Genomic DNA, 26,695 nt, shown 5'->3' on the forward strand with positions numbered 1-26,695 from the left:
CAAAATTCAGCATGTCCACACCCCATGTAGTAGATGATTGAGAATTAGTAGCAGTCACCACCGGATCCACTGTCAGGATGATCCATCCTCTCTCCTTCATCAGCTTCAGATCCCACTGTTTCCCTGAGCGGGAAGGTCTGGAATTGAAAATACAGAGGACCTTAAACAACATTCACTCAGTACATGGCACTCATTTTGGTTTATAAGCTGGAAATTGAGCCATCAGTACAGTGTCACGAGTGTCAGGATGGCCGAGTGGTCTAAGGCGCTGCGTTCAGGTTTCAGTCTCCTTTGGAGGCGTGGATTCGAATCCCACTTCTGACAAGTGTCGTTTGCGAGGTGGATACATTTTTTGTCTTTTTTTTTCCAAGCACCCGTATCAAAAACAATGTCAACAGTTTCTGTAAATTATCGATAAGATCTATTGTCCGTTGCTTGCACTAATTTCCTGAAGTTGGCTAAATCGCAGTAAATCGGTAAAGCGGGAAATCACAGCATCTTCAACAAATCGTGATAGAGGGGCAGAGATAAAGGTTTTGACCCTACATATCAAGAGCGCAGCTGTCAATAGTTCAGCAGGTTCACAGTGCAGAAGGTTCAGTGGCACCAGGGTCCCCTGCGTCCCAATCACAGCTGGTTTTTAACTTCTGTATTCAGGGCATGGGAGGGGTGTGTTGCATCGTGCACACACAGTGCCTGTTTCGCAGATAAGTTTTAATAAATACACAGAGAATAATATAGAGTCATTGGCCACGAGGAACACCTTCCCTGGCCTTTTATTCTCTCCGGTTCCACGTCACCGCGCCTACCATCCAACTCCAAAACTTGGGGGAGACTAACACTCCCTACCTCCCTTGGTGTGCATCATAGGCGTGCCCATGACGAACACAACATTTCTCCTTAACCAATACAAAACAAATATAGCTGCTCAAAAAGAAAGATACTATACTAATCCAGTATACAAGAATAGTACACAACAAGAAATGCCACATTCAGTCAATCCACCCCGAATCCTTGCAGCCGCGTTGAGCATGGCGGTCGAGGACTCAAACTGTACCGTTCAAGTCCTTGTCTCAGAGGCACTGAGTTGATTGGTATGGAGCCAGGCACCTCCTGATCTGAATATTGAACTGGCTCCAAATTCTGCATGTCCACACCCCTTGTAGTAGATGATTGAGAATTAGTAGCAGTCACCACCGGCCATGTGCACTGGCTCAAACTTCTGCATGTCCACACCCCATGTAGTCGATGATTGAGAATTAGTAGCAGTCACCACCGGATTCACTGTCAGGATGATCCATCCTCTCTCCTTCATCAGCTTCAGATCCCATTGTTTCCCTGAGCAGGAAGGTCTGGAATTGAAAATACAGAGGACATTAAACAACATTCACTCAGTACATGGCATTCATTTTGGTTTATACGCTCCAAATTGAGCCATGAGGGAGGTGTGAAGAGTGTCAGGATGGCCGAGTGGTCTAAGGCGCTACGTTCAGGTCGCAGCCTCCCTTGGAGGTGTGGGTTCAAATCCCACTTCTGACAAGTGTATTTTGCGAGGTGGATACATTTTTGGACTTTTTTTTCCCAAGCACTGTATCAAAAACATTGTCAACAGTTTCTGTAAATTATCGATAAGATCTATTTTCCGTTGCTTGCACTAATTGCCTGAAGTTGGCTAAATCGCAGTAAATCGGTAAAGCAGGAAATCACAGCATCTTCAACAAATCGTGATAGAGGGGCCTAGATAAAGGTTTCGACCCTACATATCAAAAGCGCAGCTGTCAATAGTTCAGCAGGTTCACAGTGCAGAAGGTTCAGTGGCACCAGGGTCCCCTGCGTCCCAATCACAGCTGGATTTTAACTTCTGTATTCAGGGGATGGGAGGGGTGGGGGTGTTGCGTCGTGCACACACAGTGCCTGTTTTGCAGAGAAGTTTTAATAAATACACAAAGAATAATATGGAGTCTTTGGCCACGAGGAACACCTTCCCCTACCTTTTATTCTCTCCGATTCCACATCACCGCACTTACCATCCAACTCCAAAACTCGGGGGAGACTAACACTCCCTACCTCCCTTGGTGTGCATCATGGGCGTGCCCATGACGAACACAACATTTCTCCTTAACCAATACAAAACAAACATAGCTGCTCAAAAAAAAGATACTATACTAATCCAGTATACAAGAATAGTACACAACAATAAATACCACATTCAGTCAATCCACCCCGAATCCTTGCAGCCGCGTTGAGCATGGCGGTCGAGGACTCAAACTGTACCGTTCAAGTCCTTGTCTCAGAGGCACTGAGTTGATTGGTATGGAGCCAGGCACCTCCTGATCTGAATCTTGAACTGGCTCCAAATCCTGCATGTCCACACCCCCTGTAGTAGATGATTGAGAATTAGTAGCAGTCACCACCGGCCATATGCACTGGCTCAAAATTCTGCAAGTCCACACCCCATGTAGTAGATGATTGAGAATTAGTAGCAGTCACCATAGGGTCCACTGTCAGGATGGTCCATCCTCTCTCCTTCATCAGCTTCAGATCCCACTGTTTCCCTGAGCAGGAAGGTCTGGAATTGAAAATACAGAGGACATTAAATAACATTCACTCAGTACATGGCACTCATTTTGGTTTATAAGCTGGAAATTGAGCCATCAGTCTGGTGTCAAGAGTGTCAGGGTGGCCAGGTGGTCTAAGGTGCTGCATTCAGGTCACAGTCTCCCTTTGAGACATGGGTTCAAACCCCTCTTCTGGCAAGTGTCTTTGCGTGGTGGATACATTTTTGGACTTTTTTTTCCAAGCACCCTTATCAAAAACAATGGCAACAGTTTCTGTAAATTATCGATAAGATCTATTGTCCGTTGCTTGCACTAATTGCCTAAAGTTGGCTAAATCGCAGTAAATCGGTAAAGCAGGAAATCACAGCATCTTCAACAAATGGTGATAGAGGGGCCGAGGTAAAGGTTTCGACCCTACATATCAAAAGCACAGCTGTCCATAGTTCAGCAGGTTCACAGTGCAGAAGGTTCAGTGGCACCAGGGTCCCCTGTGTCCCAATCACAGCTGGTTTTTAACTTCTGTATTCTGGGCATGGGAGGGGTGTGTTGCATCGTGCACACACAGTGCCTGTTTCGCAAATAAGTTTTAATAAATACACAGAGAATAATATAGAGTCATTGGCCACGAGGAACACCTTCCCTGACCTTTTATTCTCTCCGGTTCCACGTCACCGCGCCTACCATCCAACTCCAAAACTCGGGGGAGACTAACACTCCCTACCTCCCTTGGTGTGCATCATAGGCGTGCCCATGACGAACACAACATTTCTCCTAAACCAATACAAAACAAACATAGCTGCTAAAAAAAAAGATACTATACTAAACCAGTATACAAGAATAGTACACAACAAGAAATGCCACATTCAGTCAATCCACCCCGAATCCTTGCAGCCGCGTTGAGCATGGCAGTCGAGGACTCAAACTGTACCGTTCAAGTCCTTGTCTCAGAGGCACTGAGTTGATTGGTATGGAGCCAGGCACCTCCTGATCTGAATCTTGAACTGGCTACAAATTCTGCATGTCCACACCCCCTGTAGTAGATGATTGAGAATTAGTAGCAGTCACCACCGGCCATGTGCACTGGCTCAAAATTCAGCATGTCCACACCCCATGTAGTAGATGATTGAGAATTAGTAGCAGTCACCACCGGATCCACTGTCAGGATGATCCATCCTCTCTCCTTCATCAGCTTCAGATCCCTCTGTTTCCCTGAGCAGGAAGGTCTGGAATTGAAAATACAGAGGACATTAAACAACATTCACTCAGTACATGGCACTCATTTTGGTTTATAAGCTGGAAATTGAGCCATCAGTCTAGTGTCGTGAGTGTCAGGATGGCCGAGTGGTGTAAGGCGCTGCGTTCAGGTTGCAGTCTTCTTTGGAGGCGTGGTTTTGAATCCCACTTCTGACAAGTGTCGTTTGCGAGGTGGATACATTTTTTGTCTTTTTTTTTCCAAGCACCCGTATCAAAAACAATGTCAACAGCATCTTCAACAAATCGTGATAGAGGGGCAGAGATAAAGGTTTTGACCCTACATATCAAGAGCGCAGCTGTCAATAGTTCAGCAGGTTCACAGTGCAGAAGGTTCAGTGGCACCAGGGTCCCCTGCGTCCCAATCACAGCTGGTATTTAACTTCTGTATTCAGGGCATGGGAGGGGTGTGTTGCATCGTGCACACACAGTGCCTGTTTCGCAGATAAGTTTTAATAAATACACAGAGAATAATATAGAGTCATTGGCCACGAGGAACACCTTCCCTGGCCTTTTATTATCTCCGGTTCCACGTCACCGCGCCTACCATCCAACTCCAAAACTCGGGGGAGACTAACTCTCAAAAAGAAAGATACTATACTAATCCAGTATACAAGAATAGTACACAACAAGAAATGCCACATTCAGTCAATCCACCCCGAATCCTTGCAGCCGCGTTGAGCATGGCGGTCGAGGACTCAAACTGTACCGTTCAAGTCCTTGTCTCAGAGGCACTGAGTTGATTGGTATGGAGCCAGGCACCTCCTGATCTGAATCTTGAACTGGCTCCAAATTCTGCATGTCCACACCCCTTGTAGTAGATGATTGAGAATTAGTAGCAGTCACCACCGGCCATGTGCACTGGCTCAAACTTCTGCATGTCCACACCCCATGTAGTCGATGATTGAGAATTAGTAGCAGTCACCACCGGATTCACTGTCAGGATGATCCATCCTCTCTCCTTCATCAGCTTCAGATCCCACTGTTTCCCTGAGCAGGAAGGTCTGGAATTGAAAATACAGAGGACATTAAACAACATTCACTCAGTACATGGCATTTATTTTGGTTTATACGCTCGAAATTGAGCCATGAGGGAGGTGTGAAGAGTGTCAGGATGGCCGAGTGGTCTCAGGTGCTACGTTCAGGTCGCAGCCTCCCTTGGAGGTGTGGGTTCAAATCCCACTTCTGACAAGTGTATTTTGCGAGGTGGATACATTTTTGGACTTTTTTTTCCCAAGCACTGTATCAAAAACATTGTCAACAGTTTCTGTAAATTATCAATAAGATCTATTTTCCGTTGCTTGCACTAATTGCCTGAAGTTGGCTAAATCGCAGTAAATCGGTAAAGCAGGAAATCACAGCATCTTCAACAAATCGTGATAGAGGGGCCGAGATAAAGGTTTCGACCCTACATATCAAAAGCACAGCTGTCAATAGTTCAGCAGGTTCACAGTGCAGAAGGTTCAGTGGCACCAGGGTCCCCTGCGTCCCAATCACAGCTGGTTTTTAACTTCTGTATTCAGGGCATGGGAGGGGTGTGTTGCATCGTGCACACACAGTGCCTGTTTCGCAAATAAGTTTTAATAAATACACAGAGAATAATATAGAGTCATTGGCCACGAGGAACACCTTCCCTGACCTTTTATTCTCTCCGGTTCCACGTCATCGCGCCTACCATCCAACTCCAAAACTCGGGGGAGACTAACACTCCCTACCTCCCTTGGTGTGCATCATAGGCGTGCCCATGACGAACACAACATTTCTCCTTAACCAATACAAAACAAACATAGCTGCTCAAAAAAAAGATACTATACTAAACCAGTATACAAGAATAGTACACAACAAGAAATGCCACATTCAGTCAATCCACCCCGAATCCTTGCAGCCGCGTTGAGCATGGCGGTCGAGGACTCAAACTGTACCGTTCAAGTCCTTGTCTCAGAGGCACTGAGTTGATTGGTATGGAGCCAGGCACCTCCTGATCTGAATCTTGAACTGGCTCCAAATTCTGCATGTCCACACCCCCTGTAGTAGATGATTGAGAATTAGTAGCAGTCACCACCGGCCATGTGCACTGGCTCAAAATTCAGCATGTCCACACCCCATGTAGTAGATGATTGAGAATTAGTAGCAGTCACCACCGGATCCACTGTCAGGATGATCCATCCTCTCTCCTTCATCAGCTTCAGATCCCACTGTTTCCCTGAGCAGGAAGGTCTGGAATTGAAAATACAGAGGACATTAAACAACATTCACTCAGTACATGGCACTCATTTTGGTTTATAAGCTGGAAATTGAGCCATCAGTGCAGTGTTAAGAGTGTCAGGATGGCCGAGTGGTCTAAGGCGCTGCATTCAGGTCGCAGTCTCCTCTGGAGGCGTGGGATCGAATCCCACTTCTCACAAGTGTCTTTTGCGAGGTGGATACATTTTTAGTCTTTTTTTTTTCCAAGCACCCGTATCAAAAACAATGTCAACAGTTTCTGTAAATTATCGATAAGATCTATTATCCGTTGCTTGCACTAATTTCCTGAAGTTGGCTAAATCGCAGTAAATCGGTAAAGCGGGAAATCACACCATCTTCAACAAATCGTGATAGAGGGGCAGAGATAAAGGTTTTGACCCTACATATCAAGAGCGCAGCTGTCAATAGTTCAGCAGGTTCACAGTGCAGAAGGTTCAGTGGCACCAGGGTCCCCTGCGTCCCAATCACAGCTGTTTTTTAACTTCTGTATTCAGGGCATGGGAGGGGTATGTTGCATCGTGCACACATGGTGCCTGTTTCGCAGATAAGTTTTAATAAATACACAGAGAATAATATAGAGTCATTGGCCACGAGGAACACCTTCCCTGGCCTTTTATTCTCTCCAGTTCCACGTCACCGCGCCTACCATCCAACTCCAAAACTCGGGGGAGACTAACACTCCCCTACCTCCCTTGGTGTGCATCATAGGCGTGCCCATGACGAACACAACATTTCTCCTTAACCAATACAAAACAAACATAGCTGCTCAAAAAAAAGATACTATACTAATCCAGTATACAAGAATAGTACACAACAAGAAATGCCACATTCAGTCAATCCACCCCGAATCCTTGCAGCCGCGTTGAGCATGGCGGTCGAGGACTCAAACTGTACCGTTCAAGTCCTTGTCTCAGAGGCACAGAGTTGATTGGTATGGAGCCAGGCACCTCCTGATCTGAATCTTGAACTGGCTCCAAATTCTGCATGTCCACACCCCTTGTAGTAGATGATTGAGAATTAGTAGCAGTCACCACCGGCCATGTGCACTGGCTCAAACTTCTGCATGTCCACACCCCAAGTAGTCGATGATTGAGAATTAGTAGCAGTCACCACCGGATTTACTGTCAGGATGATCCATCCTCTCTCCTTCATCAGCTTCAGATCCCACTGTTTCCCTGAGCAGGAAGGTCTGGAATTGAAAATACAGAGGACATTAAACAACATTCACTCAGTACATGGCACTCATTTTGGTTTATAAGCTGGAAATTGAGCCATCAGTGCAGTGTCAAGAGTGTCAGGGTGGCCGAGTGGTTTAAGGCTTTGCATTCAGGTCGCAGTCTCCTTTGGAGGCGTGGGTTCGAATCCCACTTCTGACAAGTGTCTTTTGCGAGGTGGATACATTTTTTGACTTTTTTTTTCCAAGCACCCGTATCAAAAACAATGTCAACAGTTTCTGTAAATTATCGATAAGATCTATTGTCCGTTGCTTGCACTAATTTCCTGAAGTTGGCTAAATCGCAGTAAATCGGTAAAGCGGGAAATCACAGCATCTTCAACAAATCGTGATAGAGGGGCAGAGATAAAGGTTTCGACCCTACATATCAAGAGCGCAGCTGTCAATAGTTCAGCAGGTTCACAGTGCAGAAGGTTCAGTGGCACCAGGGTCCCCTGCGTCCCAATCACAGCTGGTTTTTAACTTCTGTATTCAGGGCATGGGAGGGGTGTGTTGCATCGTGCACACACGGTGCCTGTTTCGCAGATAAGTTTTAATAAATACACAGAGAATAATATAGAGTCATTGGCCACGAGGAACACCTTCCCTGACCTTTTATTCTCTCCGGTTCCACGTCACCGCGCCTACCACCCAACTCCAAAACTCGGGGGAGACTAACACTCCCTACCTCCCTTGGTGTGCATCATAGGCGTGCCCATGACGAACACAACATTTCTCCTTAACCAATACAAAACAAACATAGCTGCTCAAAAAAAAGATACTATACTAATCCAGTATACAAGAATAGTACACAACAAGAAATGCCACATTCAGTCAATCCACCCCGAATCCTTGCAGCCGCGTTGAGAATGGCGGTCGAGGACTCAAACTGTACCGTTCAAGTCCTTGTCTCAGAGGCACTGAGTTGATTGGTATGGAGCCAGGCACCTCCTGATCTGAATCTTGAACTAGCTCCAAATTCTGCATGTCCACACCCCTTGTAGTAGATGATTGAGAATTAGTAGCAGTCACCACCGGCCATGTGCACTGGCTCAAACTTCTGCATGTCCACACCCCAAGTAGTCGATGATTGAGAATTAGTAGCAGTCACCACCGGATTCACTGTCAGGATGATCCATCCTCTCTCCTTCATCAGCTTCAGATCCCACTGTTTCCCTGAGCAGGAAGGTCTGGAATTGAAAATTCAGAGGACATTAAACAACATTCACTCAGAACATGGCACTCATTTTGATTTATACGTTCGAAATTGAGCCATGAGGGAAGTTTGAAGAGTGTCAGGATGGCTGAGTGGTCTAAGGCGCTGCGTTCCGGTCGCAGCCTCCCTTGCAGGTGTGGGTTCAAATCCCACTTCTGACAAGTGTATTTTGCGAGGTGGATACATTTTTGGACTTTTTTTTCCCAAGCACCGTATCAAAAACAATGTCAACAGTTTCTGTAAATTATCGATAAGATCTATTTTCCGTTGCTTGCACTAATTGCCTGAAGTTGGCTAAATCGCAGTAAATCGGTAAAGCAGGAAATCACAGCATCTGCAACAAATCGTGATAGAGGGGCCGAGATAAAGGTTTCGACCCTACATATCAAAAGCGCAGCTGTCAATAGTTCAGCAGGTTCACAGTGCAGAAGGTTCAGTGGCACCAGGGTCCCCTGCGTCCCAATCACAGCTGGTTTTTAACTTCTGTATTCAGGGGATGGGAGGGGTGGGGGTGTTGCGTCGTGCACACACAGTGCCTGTTTTGCAGAGAAGTTTTAATAAATACACAAAGAATAATATGGAGTCTTTGGCCACGAGGAACACCTTCCCCTACCTTTTATTCTCTCCGATTCCACATCACCGCACCTACCATCCAACTCCAAAACTCGGGGGAGACTAACACTCCCTACCTCCCTTGGTGTGCATCATGGGCGTGCCCATGACGAACACAACATTTCTCCTTAACCAATACAAAACAAACATAGCTGCTCAAAAAAAAGATACTATACTAATCCAGTATACAAGAATAGTACACAACAATAAATACCACATTCAGTCAATCCACCCCGAATCCTTGCAGCCGCGTTGAGAATGGCGGTCGAGGACTCAAACTGTACCGTTCAAGTCCTTGTCTCAGAGGCACTGAGTTGATTGGTATGCAGCCAGGCACCTCCTGATCTGAATCTTGAACTAGCTCCAAATTCTGCATGTCCACACCCCTTGTTGTACATGATTGAGAATTAGTAGCAGTCACCACCGGCCATGTGCACTGGCTCAAACTTCTGCATGTCCACACCCCAAGTAGTCGATGATTGAGAATTAGTAGCAGTCACCACCGGATTCACTGTCAGGATGATCCATCCTCTCTCCTTCATCAGCTTCAGATCCCACTGTTTCCCTGAGCAGGAAGGTCTGGAATTGAAAATACAGAGGACATTAAACAACATTCACTCAGTACATGGCAGTCATTTTTGTTTATACGCTCGAAATTGAGCCATGAGCGTGGTGTGAAGAGTGTCAGGATGGCCGAGTGGTCTAAGGCGCTGCGTTCAGGTTGCAGCCTCCCTTGGAGACGTGGGTTCAAACCCCTCTTCTGACAAGTGTCTTTTGCGAGGTGGATACATTTTTGGACTTTTTTTTTTCAAGCACCCTTATCAAAAACAATGTCAACAGTTTCTGTAAATTATCGATAAGATCTATTTTCCGTTGCTTGCACTAATTGCCTGAAGTTGGCTAAATCGCAGTAAATCGGTAAAGCAGGAAATCACAGCATCTTCAACAAATCGTGATAGAGGGGCCTAGATAAAGGTTTCGACCCTACATATCAAAAGCGCAGCTGTCAATAGTTCAGCAGGTTCACAGTGCAGAAGGTTCAGTGGCACCAGGGTCCCCTGCGTCCCAATCACAGCTGGATTTTAACTTCTGTATTCAGGGGATGGGAGGGGTGGGGGTGTTGCGTCGTGCACACACAGTGCCTGTTTTGCAGAGAAGTTTTAATAAATACACAAAGAATAATATGGAGTCTTTGGCCACGAGGAACACCTTCCCCTACCTTTTATTCTCTCCGATTCCACATCACCGCACCTACCATCCAACTCCAAAACTCGGGGGAGACTAACACTCCCTACCTCCCTTGGTGTGCATCATGGGCGTGCCCATGACGAACACAACATTTCTCCTTAACCAATACAAAACAAACATAGCTGCTCAAAAAAAAGATACTATACTAATCCAGTATACAAGAATAGTACACAACAATAAATACCACATTCAGTCAATCCACCCCGAATCCTTGCAGCCGCGTTGAGCATGGCGGTCGAGGACTCAAACTGTACCGTTCAAGTCCTTGTCTCAGAGGCACTGAGTTGATTGGTATGGAGCCAGGCACCTCCTGATCTGAATCTTGAACTGGCTCCAAATCCTGCATGTCCACACCCCCTGTAGTAGATGATTGAGAATTAGTAGCAGTCACCACCGGCCATATGCACTGGCTCAAAATTCTGCAAGTCCACACCCCATGTAGTAGATGATTGAGAATTAGTAGCAGTCACCATAGGGTCCACTGTCAGGATGGTCCATCCTCTCTCCTTCATCAGCTTCAGATCCCACTGTTTCCCTGAGCAGGAAGGTCTGGAATTGAAAATACAGAGGACATTAAATAACATTCACTCAGTACATGGCACTCATTTTGGTTTATAAGCTGGAAATTGAGCCATCAGTCTGGTGTCAAGCGTGTCAAGAGTGTCAGGATGGCCAGGTGGTCTAAGGTGCTGCATTCAGGTCACAGTCTCCCTTGGAGACATGGGTTCAAACCCCTCTTCTGGCAAGTGTCTTTGCGTGGTGGATACATTTTTGGACTTTTTTTTCCAAGCACCCTTATCAAAAACAATGGCAACAGTTTCTGTAAATTATCGATAAGATCTATTGTCCGTTGCTTGCACTAATTGCCTAAAGTTGGCTAAATCGCAGTAAATCGGTAAAGCAGGAAATCACAGCATCTTCAACAAATGGTGATAGAGGGGCCGAGGTAAAGGTTTCGACCCTACATATCAAAAGCACAGCTGTCCATAGTTCAGCAGGTTCACAGTGCAGAAGGTTCAGTGGCACCAGGGTCCCCTGTGTCCCAATCACACCTGGTTTTTAACTTCTGTATTCTGGGCATGGGAGGGGTGTGTTGCATCGTGCACACACAGTGCCTGTTTCGCAAATAAGTTTTAATAAATACACAGAGAATAATATAGAGTCATTGGCCACGAGGAACACCTTCCCTGACCTTTTATTCTCTCCGGTTCCACGTCACCGCGCCTACCATCCAACTCCAAAACTCGGGGGAGACTAACACTCCCTACCTCCCTTGGTGTGCATCATAGGCGTGCCCATGACGAACACAACATTTCTCCTAAACCAATACAAAACAAACATAGCTGCTAAAAAAAAAGATACTATACTAAACCAGTATACAAGAATAGTACACAACAAGAAATGCCACATTCAGTCAATCCACCCCGAATCCTTGCAGCCGCGTTGAGCATGGCAGTCGAGGACTCAAACTGTACCGTTCAAGTCATTGTCTCAGAGGCACTGAGTTGATTGGTATGGAGCCAGGCACCTCCTGATCTGAATCTTGAACTGGCTCCAAATTCTGCATGTCCACACCCCCTGTAGTAGATGATTGAGAATTAGTAGCAGTCACCACCGGCCATGTGCACTGGCTCAAAATTCAGCATGTCCACACCCCATGTAGTAGATGATTGAGAATTAGTAGCAGTCACCACCGGATCCACTGTCAGGATGATCCATCCTCTCTCCTTCATCAGCTTCAGATCCCACTGTTTCCCTGAGCAGGAAGGTCTGGAATTGAAAATACAGAGGACATTAAACAACATTCACTCAGTACATGGCACTCATTTTGGTTTATAAGCTGGAAATTGAGCCATCAGTCTAGTGTCGCGAGTGTCAGGATGGCCGAGTGGTCTAAGGCGCTGCGTTCAGGTTGCAGTCTTTTTTGGAGGCGTGGGTTTGAATCCCACTTCTGACAAGTGTCGTTTGCGAGGTGGATACATTTTTTGTCTTTTTTTTTCCAAGCACTCGTATCAAAAACAATGTCAACAGTTTCTGTAAATTATCGATAAGATCTATTGTCCGTTGCTTGCACTAATTTCCTGAAGTTGGCTAAATCGCAGTAAATCGGTAAAGCGGGAAATCACAGCATCTTCAACAAATCGTGATAGAGGGGCAGAGATAAAGGTTTTGACCCTACATATCAAGAGCGCAGCTGTCAATAGTTCAGCAGGTTCACAGTGCAGAAGGTTCAGTGGCACCAGGGTCCCCTGCGTCCCAATCACAGCTGGTTTTTAACTTCTGTATTCAGGGCATGGGAGGGGTGTGTTGCATCGTGCACACACAGTGCCTGTTTCGCAGATAAGTTTTAATAAATACACAGAGAATAATATAGAGTCATTGGCCACGAGGAACACCTTCCCTGGCCTTTTATTATCTCCGGTTCCACGTCACCGCGCCTACCATCCAACTCCAAAACTCGGGGGAGACTAACACTCCCTACCTCCCTTGGTGTGCATCATAGGCGTGCCCATGACGAACACAACATTTCTCCTTAACCAATACAAAACAAACATAGCTGCTCAAAAAGAAAGATACTATACTAATCCAGTATACAAGAATAGTACACAACAAGAAATGCCACATTCAGTCAATCCACCCCGAATCCTTGCAGCCGCGTTGAGCATGGCGGTCGAGGACTCAAACTGTACCGTTCAAGTCCTTGTCTCAGAGGCACTGAGTTGATTGGTATGGAGCCAGGCACCTCCTGATCTGAATCTTGAACTGGCTCCAAATTCTGCATGTCCACACCCCTTGTAGTAGATGATTGAGAATTAGTAGCAGTCACCACCGGCCATGTGCACTGGCTCAAACTTCTGCATGTCCACACCCCATGTAGTCGATGATTGAGAATTAGTAGCAGTCACCACCGGATTCACTGTCAGGATGATCCATCCTCTCTCCTTCATCAGCTTCAGATCCCACTGTTTCCCTGAGCAGGAAGGTCTGGAATTGAAAATACAGAGGACATTAAACAACATTCACTCAGTACATGGCATTTATTTTGGTTTATACGCTCGAAATTGAGCCATGAGGGAGGTGTGAAGAGTGTCAGGATGGCCGAGTGGTCTAAGGTGCTACGTTCAGGTCGCAGCCTCCCTTGGAGGTGTGGGTTCAAATCCCACTTCTGACAAGTGTATTTTGCGAGGTGGATACATTTTTGGACTTTTTTTTCCCAAGCACTGTATCAAAAACATTGTCAACAGTTTCTGTAAATTATCGATAAGATCTATTTTCCGTTGCTTGCACTAATTGCCTGAAGTTGGCTAAATCGCAGTAAATCGGTAAAGCAGGAAATCACAGCATCTTCAACAAATCGTGATAGAGGGGCCGAGATAAAGGTTTCGACCCTACATATCAAAAGCACAGCTGTCAATAGTTCAACAGGTTCACAGTGCAGAAGGTTCAGTGGCACCAGGGTCCCCTGCGTCCCAATCACAGCTGGTTTTTAACTTCTGTATTCAGGGCATGGGAGGGGTGTGTTGCATCGTGCACACACAGTGCCTGTTTCGCAAATAAGTTTTAATAAATACACAGAGAATAATATAGAGTCATTGGCCACGAGGAACACCTTCCCTGACCTTTTATTCTCTCCGGTTCCACGTCATCGCGCCTACCATCCAACTCCAAAACTCGGGGGAGACTAACACTCCCTACCTCCCTTGGTGTGCATCATAGGCGTGCCCATGACGAACACAACATTTCTCCTTAACCAATACAAAACAAACATAGCTGCTCAAAAAAAAGATACTATACTAAACCAGTATACAAGAATAGTACACAACAAGAAATGCCACATTCAGTCAATCCACCCCGAATCCTTGCAGCCGCGTTGAGCAAGGCGGTCGAGGACTCAAACTGTACCGTTCAAGTCCTTGTCTCAGAGGCACTGAGTTGATTGGTATGGAGCCAGGCACCTCCTGATCTGAATCTTGAACTGGCTCCAAATTCTGCATGTCCACACCCCCTGTAGTAGATGATTGAGAATTAGTAGCAGTCACCACCGGCCATGTGCACTGGCTCAAAATTCAGCATGTCCACACCCCATGTAGTAGATGATTGAGAATTAGTAGCAGTCACCACCGGATCCACTGTCAGGATGATCCATCCTCTCTCCTTCATCAGCTTCAGATCCCACTGTTTCCCTGAGCAGGAAGGTCTGGAATTGAAAATACAGAGGACATTAAACAACATTCACTCAGTACATGGCACTCATTTTGGTTTATAAGCTGGAAATTGAGCCATCAGTGCAGTGTTAAGAGTGTCAGGATGGCCGAGTGGTCTAAGGCGCTGCATTCAGGTCGCAGTCTCCTCTGGAGGCGTGGGATCGAATCCCACTTCTCACAAGTGTCTTTTGCGAGGTGGATACATTTTTTGTCTTTTTTTTTTCTAAGCACCCGTATCAAAAACAATGTCAACAGTTTCTGTAAATTATCGATAAGATATATTGTCCGTTGCTTGCACTAATTGCCTGAAGTTGGCTAAATCGCAGTAAATCGGTAAAGCAGGAAATCACAGCATCTTCAACAAATCGTGATAGAGGGGCCGAGATAAAGGTTTCGACCCTACATTCAAAAGCACAGCTGTCAATAGTTCAGCAGGTTCACAGTGCAGAAGGTTCAGTGGCACCAGGGTCCCCTGCGTCCCAATCACAGCTGGTTTTTAACTTCTGTATTCAGGGCATGGGAGGGGTGTGTTGCATCGTGCACACACAGTGCCTGTTTCGCAAATAAGTTTTAATAAATACACAGAGAATAATATAGAGTCATTGGCCACGAGGAACACCTTCCCTGACCTTTTATTCTCTCCGGTTCCACGTCACCGCGCCTACCATCCAACTCCAAAACTCGGGGGAGACTAACACTCCCTACCTCCCTTAGTGTTCATCATAGGCGTGCCCATGACGAACACAACATTTCTCCTTAACCAATACAAAACAAACATAGCTTCTCAAAAAAAAGATACTATACTAAACCAGTATACAAAAATAGTACACAACAAGAAATGCCACATTCAGTCAATCCACCCCGAATCCTTGCAGCCGCGTTGAGCATGGCGGTCGAGGACTCAAACTGTACCGTTCAAGTCCTTGTCTCAGAGGCACTGAGTTGATTGGTATGGAGCCAGGCACCTCCTGATCTGAATCTTGAACTGGCTCCAAATTCTGCATGTCCACACCCCCTGTAGTAGATGATTGAGAATTAGTAGCAGTCACCACCGGCCATGTGCACTGGCTCAAAATTCAGCATGTCCACACCCCATGTAGTAGATGATTGAGAATTAGTAGCAGTCACCACCGAATCCACTGTCAGGATGATCCATCCTCTCTCCTTCATCAGCTTCAGATCCCACTGTTTCGCTGAGCAGGAAGGTCTGGAATTGATAATACAGAGGACATTAAACAACATTCACTCAGTACATGGCACTCTTTTTGGTTTATAAGCTGGAAATTGAGCCATCAGTGCAGTGTCACGAGTGTCAGGATGGCCGAGTGGTCTAAGGCGCTGCGTTCAGATCGTAGTCTTTTTTGGAGGCGTGGGCTCGAATCCCACTTATGACAAGTGTCTTTTGCGAGGTGGACACATTTTTTGTCTTTTTTTTATCAAGCACCCGTATCAAAAACAATGTCAGCAGTTTCTGTAAATTATCGATAAGATCTATTGTCCGTTGCTTGCACTAATTTCCTGAAGTTGGCTAAATCGCAGTAAATCGGTAAAGCGGGAAATCACAGCATCTTCAACAAATCGTGATAGAGGGGCAGAGATAAAGGATTTGACCCTACATATCAAGAGCGCAGCTGTCAATAGGTCAGCAGGTTCACAGTGCAGAAGGTTCAGTGGCACCAGGGTCCCCTGCGTCCCAATCACAGCTGTTTTTTAACTTCTGTATTCAGGGCATGGGAGGGGTGTGTTGCATCGTGCACACATGGTGCCTGTTTCGCAGATAAGTTTTAATAAATACACAGAGAATAATATAGAGTCATTGGCCACGAGGAACACCTTCCCTGGCCTTTTATTCTCTACGGTTCCACGTCACCGCGCCTACCATCCAACTCCAAAACTCGGGGGAGACTAACACTCCCTACCTCCCTTGGTGTGCATCATAGGCGTGCCCATGACGAACACAACATTTCGCCTTAACCAATACAAAACAAACATAGCTGCTCAAAAAAAAGATACTATACTAATCCAGTATACAAGAATAGTACACAACAAGAAATGCCACATTCAGTCAATCCACCCCGAATCCTTGCAGTTGAGCACGGCGGTCGAGGACTCAAACTGTACCGTTCAAGTCCTTATCTCAGAGGCACTGAGTTGATTGGTATGGAGCCAGGCACCTCCTGATCTGAATCTTGAACTGGCTCCAAATTCTGCATGTCCACACCCCTTGTAGTAGATGATTGAGAATTAGTAGCAGTCACCACCGGCCATGTGCACTGGCTCAAACTTCTGCATGTCCACACCCCAAGTAGTCGATGATTGAGAATTAGTAGCAGTCACCACCGGATTCACTGTCATGATGATCCATCCTCTCTCCTTCATCAGCTTCAGATCCCACTGTTTCCCTGAGCAGGAAGGTCTGGAATTGAAAATACAGAGGACATTAAACAACATTCACTCAGTACATGGCACTCATTTTGGTTTATAAGCTGGAAATTGAGCCATCAGTACAGTGTCAAGAGTGTCAGAATGGCCGAGTGGTCAAAGGCGCTGCGTTCAGGTCGCAGTCTCCTTTGGAGGCGTGGGTTCGAATCCCACTTCTGACAAGTGTATTTTGCGAGGTGGATACATTTTTTGACTTTTTTTTTCCAAGCACCCGTATCAAAAACAATGTCAACAGTTTCTGTAAATTATCGATAAGATCTATTGTCCGTTGCTTGCACTAATTTCCTGAAGTTGGCTAAATCGCAGTAAATCGGTAAAGCAGGAAATCACAGCATCTTCAACAAATCGTGATAGAGGGGCAGAGATAAAGGTTTCGACCCTACATATCAAGAGCGCAGCTGTCAATAGTTCAGCAGGTTCACAGTGCAGAAGGTTCAGTGGCACCAGGGTCCCCTGCGTCCCAATCACAGCTGGTTTTTAACTTCTGTATTCAGGGCATGGGAGGGGTGTGTTGCATCGTGCACACACGGTGCCTGTTTCGCAGATAAGTTTTAATAAATACACAGAGAATAATATAGAGTCATTGGCCACGAGGAACACCTTCCCTGACCTTTTATTCTCTCCGGTTCCACGTCACCGCGCCTACCATCCAACTCCAAAACTCGGGGGAGACTAACACTCCCTACCTCCCTTGGTGTACATCATAGGCGTGCCCATGAAGAACACAACATTTCTCCTTAACCAATACAAAACAAACATAGCTGCTCAAAAAAAAGATACTATACTAATCCAGTATACAAGAATAGTACACAACAAGAAATGCCACATTCAGTCAATCCACCCCGAATCCTTGCAGCCGCGTTGAGCATGGCGGTCGAGGACTCAAACTGTACCGTTCAAGTCCTTGTCTCAGAGGCACTGAGTTGATTGGTATGGAGCCAGGCACCTCCTGATCTGAATCTTGAACTGGCTCCAAATTCTGCATGTCCACACCCCTTGTAGTAGATGATTGAGAATTAGTAGCAGTCACCACCGGCCATGTGCACTGGCTCAAACTTCTGCATGTCCACACCCCAAGTAGTCGATGATTGAGAATTAGTAGCAGTCACCACCGGATTCACTGTCAGGATGATCCATCCTCTCTCCTTCATCAGCTTCAGATCCCACTGTTTCCCTGAGCAGGAAGGTCTGGAATTGAAAATACAGAGGACATTAAACAACATTCACTCAGTACATGGCACTCATTTTGGTTTATAAGCTGGAAATTGAGCCATCAGGGCAGTGTCAAGAGTGTCAGGATGGCCGAGTGGTCTAAGGCGCTGCGTTCAGGTCGCAGTCTCCTTTGGAGGCGTGGGTTCGAATCAAACTTCTGACAAGTGTCTTTTGCGAGGTGGATACATTTTTGGACTTTTTTTTTCCAAGCACCTGTATCAAAAACAATGTCAACAGTTTCTGTAAATTATCGATAAGATCTATTGTCCGTTGCTTGCACTAATTTCCTGAAGTTGGCTAAATCGCAGTAAATCGGTAAAGCGGGAAATCACAGCATCTTCAACAAATCGTGATAGAGGGGCTGAGATAAAGGATTCGACCCTACATATCAAGAGCGCAGCTGTCAATAGTTCAGCAGGTTCACAGTGCAGAAGGTTCAGTGGCACCAGGGTCCCCTGCGTCCCAATCACAGCTGGTTTTTAACTTCTGTATTCAGGGCATGGGAGGGGTGTGTTGCATCGTGCACACACGGTGCCTGTTTCGCAGATAAGTTTTAATAAATACACAGAGAATAATATAGAGTCATTGGCCACGAGGAACACCTTCCCTAACCTTTTATTCTCTCCGGTTCCACGTCACCGCGCCTACCATCCAACTCCAAAACTCGGGGGAGACTAACACTCCCTACCTCCCTTGGTGTGCATCATAGGCGTGCCCATGACGAACACAACATTTCTCCTTAACCAATACAAAACAAACATAGCTGCTCAAAAAAAAGACACTATACTAATCCAGTATACAAGAATAGTACACAACAAGAAATGCCACATTCAGTCAATCCACCCCGAATCCTTGCAGCCGCGTTGAGCATGGCGGTTGAGGACTCAAACTGTTCCGTTCAAATCCTTGTCTCAGAGGCACTGAGTTGATTGGTATGGAGCCAGGCACCTCCTGATCTGAATCTTGAACTGGCTCCAAATTCTGCATGTCCACACCCCTTGTAGTAGATGATTGAGAATTAGTAGCAGTCACCACCGGCCATGTGCACTGGCTCAAACTTCTGCATGTCCACACCCCAAGTAGTCGATGATTGAGAATTAGTAGCAGTCACCACCGGATTCACTGTCAGCATGATCCATCCTCTCTCCTTCATCAGCTTCAGATCCCACTGTTTCCCTGAGCAGGAAGGTCTGGAATTGAAAATACAGAGGACATTAAACAACATTCACTCAGTACATGGCACTCATTTTGGTTTATAAGCTGGAAATTGAGCCATCAGTACAGTGTGAAGAGTGTCAGGATGGCCGAGTGGTCTAAGGCGCTGCGTTCAGGTGGCAGTCTCCTTTGGAGGCTTGGGTTTGAATCCCACTTCTGACAAGTGTCTTTTGCGAGGTGGATACATTTTTGGACTTTTTTTTTCCAAGCACCTGTATCAAAAACAATGTCAACAGTTTCTGTACATTATCGATAAGATCTATTGTCCGTTGCTTGCACTAATTTCCTGAAGTTGGCTAAATCGCAGTAAATCGGTAAAGCGGGAAATCACAGCATCTTCAACAAATCGTGGTAGAGGGGCAGAGATAAAGGTTTCGACCCTACATATCAAGAGCGCAGCTGTCAATAGTTCAGCAGGTTCACAGTGCAGAAGGTTCAGTGGCACCAGGGTCCCCTGCGTTCCAATCACAGCTGGTTTTTAACTTCTGTATTCAGGGCATGTGAGGGGTGTGTTGCATCGTGCACACACAGTGCCTGTTTCACAGATAAGTTTTAATAAATACACAGAGAATAATATAGAGTCATTGGCCACGAGGAACACCTTCCCTGACCTTTTATTCTCTCCGGTTCCATGTCACCGCGCCTACCATCCAACTCCAAAACTCGGGGGAGACTAACACTCCCTACCTCCCTTGGTGTGCATCATAGGCGTGCCCATGACGAACACAACATTTCTCCTTAACCAATACAAAACAAACATAGCTGCTAAAAAAAAAGATACTATACTAAACCAGTATACAAGAATAGTTCACAACAAGAAAAGCCACATTCAGTCAATCCACCCCGAATCCTTGCAGCCGCGTTGAGCATGGCGGTCGAGGACTCAAACTGTACCGTTCAAGTCCTTGTCGCAGAGGCACTGAGATGATTGGTATGGAGCCAGGCACCTCCTGATCTGAATCTTGAACTGGCTCCAAATTCTGCATGTCCACACCCCCTGTAGTAGATGATTGAGAATTAGTAGCAGTCAACACCGGCCATGTGCACTGGCTCAAAATTCAGCATGTCCACACCCCATGTAGTAGATGATTGAGAATTAGTAGCAGTCACCACCGGATCCACTGTCAGGATGATCCATCCTCTCTCCTTCATCAGCTTCAGATCCCACTGTTTCCCTGAGCAGGAAGGTCTGGAATTGAAAATACAGAGGACATTAAACAACATTCACTCAGTACATGGCACTCATTTTGGTTTATAAGCTGGAAATTGAGACATCAGTGCAGTGTCACGAGTGTCAGGATGGCCGAGTGGTCTAAGGCACTGCGTTCAGGTCACAGTCTCCTTTGGAGGCGTGGGTTCGAATCTCACTTCTGACAAGTGTCTTTTGCGAGGTGGATACATTTTTTGTCTTTTTTTTTCCAAGCACCCGTATCAAAAACAATGTCAGCAGTTTCTGTAAATTATCGATAAGATCTATTGTCCGTTGCTTGCACTAATTTCCTGAAGTTGGCTAAATCGCAGTAAATCGGTAAAGCGGGAAATCACAGCATCTTCAACAAATCGTGATAGAGGGGCAGAGATAAAGGTTTTGACCCTACATATCAAGAGCGCAGATGTCAATAGTTCAGCAGGTTCACAGTGCAGAAGGTTCAGTGGCACCAGGGTCCCCTGCGTCCCAATCACAGCTGGTTTTTAACTTCTGTATTCAGGGCATGGGAGGGGTGTATTGCATCGTGCACACATGGTGCCTGTTTCGCAGATAAGTTTTAATAAATACACAGAGAATAATATAGAGTCATTGGCCACGAGGAACACCTTCCCTGGCCTTTTATTCTCTCCGGTTCCACGTCACCGCGCCTACCATCCAACTCCAAAACTCGGGGGAGACTAACACTCCCTACCTCCCTTGGTGTGCATCATAGGCGTGCCCATGACGAACACAACATTTCTCCTTAACCAATACAAAACAAACATAGCTGCTCAAAAAAAAGATACTATACTAATCCAGTATACAAGAATAGTACACAACAAGAAATGCCACATTCAGTCAATCCACCCCGAATCCTTGCAGCCGCGTTGAGCATGGCGGTCGAGGACTCAAACTGTACCGTTCAAGTCCTTGTCTCAGAGGCACTGAGTTGATTGGTATGGAGCCAGGCACCTCCTGATCTGAATCTTGAACTGGCTCCAAATTCTGCATGTCCACACCCCTTGTAGTAGATGATTGAGAATTAGTAGCAGTCACCACCGGCCATGTGCACTGGCTCAAACTTCTGCATGTCCACACCCCAAGTAGTCGATGATTGAGAATTAGTAGCAGTCACCACCGGATTCACTGTCAGCATGATCCATCCTCTCTCCTTCATCAGCTTCAGATCCCACTGTTTCCCTGAGCAGGAAGGTCTGGAATTGAAAATACAGAGGACATTAAACAACATTCACTCAGTACATGGCACTCATTTTGGTTTATAAGCTGGAAATTGAGCCATCAGTACAGTGTGAAGAGTGTCAGGATGGCCGAGTGGTCTAAGGCGCTGCGTTCAGGTCGCAGTCTCCTTTGGAGGCGTGGGTTCAAATCCCACTTCTGACAAGTGTATTTTGCGAGGTGGATACATTTTTGGACTTTTTTTTCCCAAGCACTGTATCAAAAACATTGTCAACAGTTTCTGTAAATTATCGATAAGATCTATTTTCCGTTGCTTGCACTAATTGCCTGAAGTTGGCTAAATCGCAGTAAATCGGTAAAGCAGGAAATCACAGCATCTTCAACAAATCGTGATAGAGGGGCCGAGATAAAGGTTTCGACCCTACATATCAAAAGCACAGCTGTCAATAGTTCAACAGGTTCACAGTGCAGAAGGTTCAGTGGCACCAGGGTCCCCTGCATCCCAATCACAGCTGGTTTTTAACTTCTGTATTCAGGGCATGGGAGGGGTGTGTTGCATCGTGCACACACAGTGCCTGTTTCGCAAATAAGTTTTAATAAATACACAGAGAATAATATAGAGTCATTGGCCACGAGGAACACCTTCCCTGACCTTTTATTCTCTCCGGTTCCACGTCATCGCGCCTACCATCCAACTCCAAAACTCGGGGGAGACTAACACTCCCTACCTCCCTTGGTGTGCATCATAGGCGTGCCCATGACGAACACAACATTTCTCCTTAACCAATACAAAACAAACATAGCTGCTCAAAAAAAAGATACTATACTAAACCAGTATACAAGAATAGTACACAACAAGAAATGCCACATTCAGTCAATCCACCCCGAATCCTTGCAGCCGCGTTGAGCAAGGCGGTCGAGGACTCAAACTGTACCGTTCAAGTCCTTGTCTCAGAGGCACTGAGTTGATTGGTATGGAGCCAGGCACCTCCTGATCTGAATCTTGAACTGGCTCCAAATTCTGCATGTCCACACCCCCTGTAGTAGATGATTGAGAATTAGTAGCAGTCACCACCGGCCATGTGCACTGGCTCAAAATTCAGCATGTCCACACCCCATGTAGTAGATGATTGAGAATTAGTAGCAGTCACCACCGGATCCACTGTCAGGATGATCCATCCTCTCTCCTTCATCAGCTTCAGATCCCACTGTTTCCCTGAGCAGGAAGGTCTGGAATTGAAAATACAGAGGACATTAAACAACATTCACTCAGTACATGGCACTCATTTTGGTTTATAAGCTGGAAATTGAGCCATCAGTGCAGTGTTAAGAGTGTCAGGATGGCCGAGTGGTCTAAGGCGCTGCATTCAGGTCGCAGTCTCCTCTGGAGGCGTGGGATCGAATCCCACTTCTCACAAGTGTCTTTTGCGAGGTGGATACATTTTTTGTCTTTTTTTTTTCTAAGCACCCGTATCAAAAACAATGTCAACAGTTTCTGTAAATTATCGATAAGATATATTGTCCGTTGCTTGCACTAATTGCCTGAAGTTGGCTAAATCGCAGTAAATCGGTAAAGCAGGAAATCACAGCATCTTCAACAAATCGTGATAGAGGGGCCGAGATAAAGGTTTCGACCCTACATTCAAAAGCACAGCTGTCAATAGTTCAGCAGGTTCACAGTGCAGAAGGTTCAGTGGCACCAGGGTCCCCTGCGTCCCAATCACAGCTGGTTTTTAACTTCTGTATTCAGGGCATGGGAGGGGTGTGTTGCATCGTGCACACACAGTGCCTGTTTCGCAAATAAGTTTTAATAAATACACAGAGAATAATATAGAGTCATTGGCCACGAGGAACACCTTCCCTGACCTTTTATTCTCTCCGGTTCCACGTCACCGCGCCTACCATCCAACTCCAAAACTCGGGGGAGACTAACACTCCCTACCTCCCTTAGTGTTCATCATAGGCGTGCCCATGACGAACACAACATTTCTCCTTAACCAATACAAAACAAACATAGCTTCTCAAAAAAAAGATACTATACTAAACCAGTATACAAAAATAGTACACAACAAGAAATGCCACATTCAGTCAATCCACCCCGAATCCTTGCAGCCGCGTTGAGCATGGCGGTCGAGGACTCAAACTGTACCGTTCAAGTCCTTGTCTCAGAGGCACTGAGTTGATTGGTATGGAGCCAGGCACCTCCTGATCTGAATCTTGAACTGGCTCCAAATTCTGCATGTCCACACCCCCTGTAGTAGATGATTGAGAATTAGTAGCAGTCACCACCGGCCATGTGCACTGGCTCAAAATTCAGCATGTCCACACCCCATGTAGTAGATGATTGAGAATTAGTAGCAGTCACCACCGAATCCACTGTCAGGATGATCCATCCTCTCTCCTTCATCAGCTTCAGATCCCACTGTTTCGCTGAGCAGGAAGGTCTGGAATTGATAATACAGAGGACATTAAACAACATTCACTCAGTACATGGCACTCTTTTTGGTTTATAAGCTGGAAATTGAGCCATCAGTGCAGTGTCACGAGTGTCAGGATGGCCGAGTGGTCTAAGGCGCTGCGTTCAGATCGTAGTCTTTTTTGGAGGCGTGGGCTCGAATCCCACTTATGACAAGTGTCTTTTGCGAGGTGGACACATTTTTTGTCTTTTTTTTATCAAGCACCCGTATCAAAAACAATGTCAGCAGTTTCTGTAAATTATCGATAAGATCTATTGTCCGTTGCTTGCACTAATTTCCTGAAGTTGGCTAAATCGCAGTAAATCGGTAAAGCGGGAAATCACAGCATCTTCAACAAATCGTGATAGAGGGGCAGAGATAAAGGATTTGACCCTACATATCAAGAGCGCAGCTGTCAATAGGTCAGCAGGTTCACAGTGCAGAAGGTTCAGTGGCACCAGGGTCCCCTGCGTCCCAATCACAGCTGTTTTTTAACTTCTGTATTCAGGGCATGGGAGGGGTGTGTTGCATCGTGCACACATGGTGCCTGTTTCGCAGATAAGTTTTAATAAATACACAGAGAATAATATAGAGTCATTGGCCACGAGGAACACCTTCCCTGGCCTTTTATTCTCTACGGTTCCACGTCACCGCGCCTACCATCCAACTCCAAAACTCGGGGGAGACTAACACTCCCTACCTCCCTTGGTGTGCATCATAGGCGTGCCCATGACGAACACAACATTTCGCCTTAACCAATACAAAACAAACATAGCTGCTCAAAAAAAAGATACTATACTAATCCAGTATACAAGAATAGTACACAACAAGAAATGCCACATTCAGTCAATCCACCCCGAATCCTTGCAGTTGAGCACGGCGGTCGAGGACTCAAACTGTACCGTTCAAGTCCTTATCTCAGAGGCACTGAGTTGATTGGTATGGAGCCAGGCACCTCCTGATCTGAATCTTGAACTGGCTCCAAATTCTGCATGTCCACACCCCTTGTAGTAGATGATTGAGAATTAGTAGCAGTCACCACCGGCCATGTGCACTGGCTCAAACTTCTGCATGTCCACACCCCAAGTAGTCGATGATTGAGAATTAGTAGCAGTCACCACCGGATTCACTGTCATGATGATCCATCCTCTCTCCTTCATCAGCTTCAGATCCCACTGTTTCCCTGAGCAGGAAGGTCTGGAATTGAAAATACAGAGGACATTAAACAACATTCACTCAGTACATGGCACTCATTTTGGTTTATAAGCTGGAAATTGAGCCATCAGTACAGTGTCAAGAGTGTCAGAATGGCCGAGTGGTCAAAGGCGCTGCGTTCAGGTCGCAGTCTCCTTTGGAGGCGTGGGTTCGAATCCCACTTCTGACAAGTGTATTTTGCGAGGTGGATACATTTTTTGACTTTTTTTTTCCAAGCACCCGTATCAAAAACAATGTCAACAGTTTCTGTAAATTATCGATAAGATCTATTGTCCGTTGCTTGCACTAATTTCCTGAAGTTGGCTAAATCGCAGTAAATCGGTAAAGCAGGAAATCACAGCATCTTCAACAAATCGTGATAGAGGGGCAGAGATAAAGGTTTCGACCCTACATATCAAGAGCGCAGCTGTCAATAGTTCAGCAGGTTCACAGTGCAGAAGGTTCAGTGGCACCAGGGTCCCCTGCGTCCCAATCACAGCTGGTTTTTAACTTCTGTATTCAGGGCATGGGAGGGGTGTGTTGCATCGTGCACACACGGTGCCTGTTTCGCAGATAAGTTTTAATAAATACACAGAGAATAATATAGAGTCATTGGCCACGAGGAACACCTTCCCTGACCTTTTATTCTCTCCGGTTCCACGTCACCGCGCCTACCATCCAACTCCAAAACTCGGGGGAGACTAACACTCCCTACCTCCCTTGGTGTACATCATAGGCGTGCCCATGAAGAACACAACATTTCTCCTTAACCAATACAAAACAAACATAGCTGCTCAAAAAAAAGATACTATACTAATCCAGTATACAAGAATAGTACACAACAAGAAATGCCACATTCAGTCAATCCACCCCGAATCCTTGCAGCCGCGTTGAGCATGGCGGTCGAGGACTCAAACTGTACCGTTCAAGTCCTTGTCTCAGAGGCACTGAGTTGATTGGTATGGAGCCAGGCACCTCCTGATCTGAATCTTGAACTGGCTCCAAATTCTGCATGTCCACACCCCTTGTAGTAGATGATTGAGAATTAGTAGCAGTCACCACCGGCCATGTGCACTGGCTCAAACTTCTGCATGTCCACACCCCAAGTAGTCGATGATTGAGAATTAGTAGCAGTCACCACCGGATTCACTGTCAGGATGATCCATCCTCTCTCCTTCATCAGCTTCAGATCCCACTGTTTCCCTGAGCAGGAAGGTCTGGAATTGAAAATACAGAGGACATT

At 46.0% G+C, this 26,695-nt stretch overlaps 4 non-coding genes across 4 annotated transcripts; all 4 read left to right on the forward strand.

Annotated features, from left to right (window-relative positions):
- The first annotated feature begins 8,560 nt into the window (after window positions 1-8,560).
- On the forward strand, window positions 8,561-8,643 carry TRNAR-CCG (transfer RNA arginine (anticodon CCG)). Its single transcript has one exon. It is a non-coding gene; the product is annotated as a tRNA-Arg (tRNA).
- An 8,424-nt stretch (window positions 8,644-17,067) lies between these two features.
- Window positions 17,068-17,150, forward strand: TRNAL-CAG (transfer RNA leucine (anticodon CAG)). Its single transcript has one exon. It is a non-coding gene; the product is annotated as a tRNA-Leu (tRNA).
- A 4,773-nt stretch (window positions 17,151-21,923) lies between these two features.
- On the forward strand, window positions 21,924-22,006 carry TRNAL-CAG (transfer RNA leucine (anticodon CAG)). The gene has a single exon. It is a non-coding gene; the product is annotated as a tRNA-Leu (tRNA).
- A 3,553-nt stretch (window positions 22,007-25,559) lies between these two features.
- Window positions 25,560-25,642, forward strand: TRNAL-CAG (transfer RNA leucine (anticodon CAG)). The gene has a single exon. It is a non-coding gene; the product is annotated as a tRNA-Leu (tRNA).
- Window positions 25,643-26,695: the final 1,053 nt, after the last annotated feature.

The sequence above is a fragment of the Pleurodeles waltl genome, unplaced genomic scaffold, assembly GCF_031143425.1.
Source record: "Pleurodeles waltl isolate 20211129_DDA unplaced genomic scaffold, aPleWal1.hap1.20221129 scaffold_39, whole genome shotgun sequence".
In the NCBI taxonomy this organism is placed as follows: Eukaryota; Metazoa; Chordata; class Amphibia; order Caudata; family Salamandridae; genus Pleurodeles; species Pleurodeles waltl.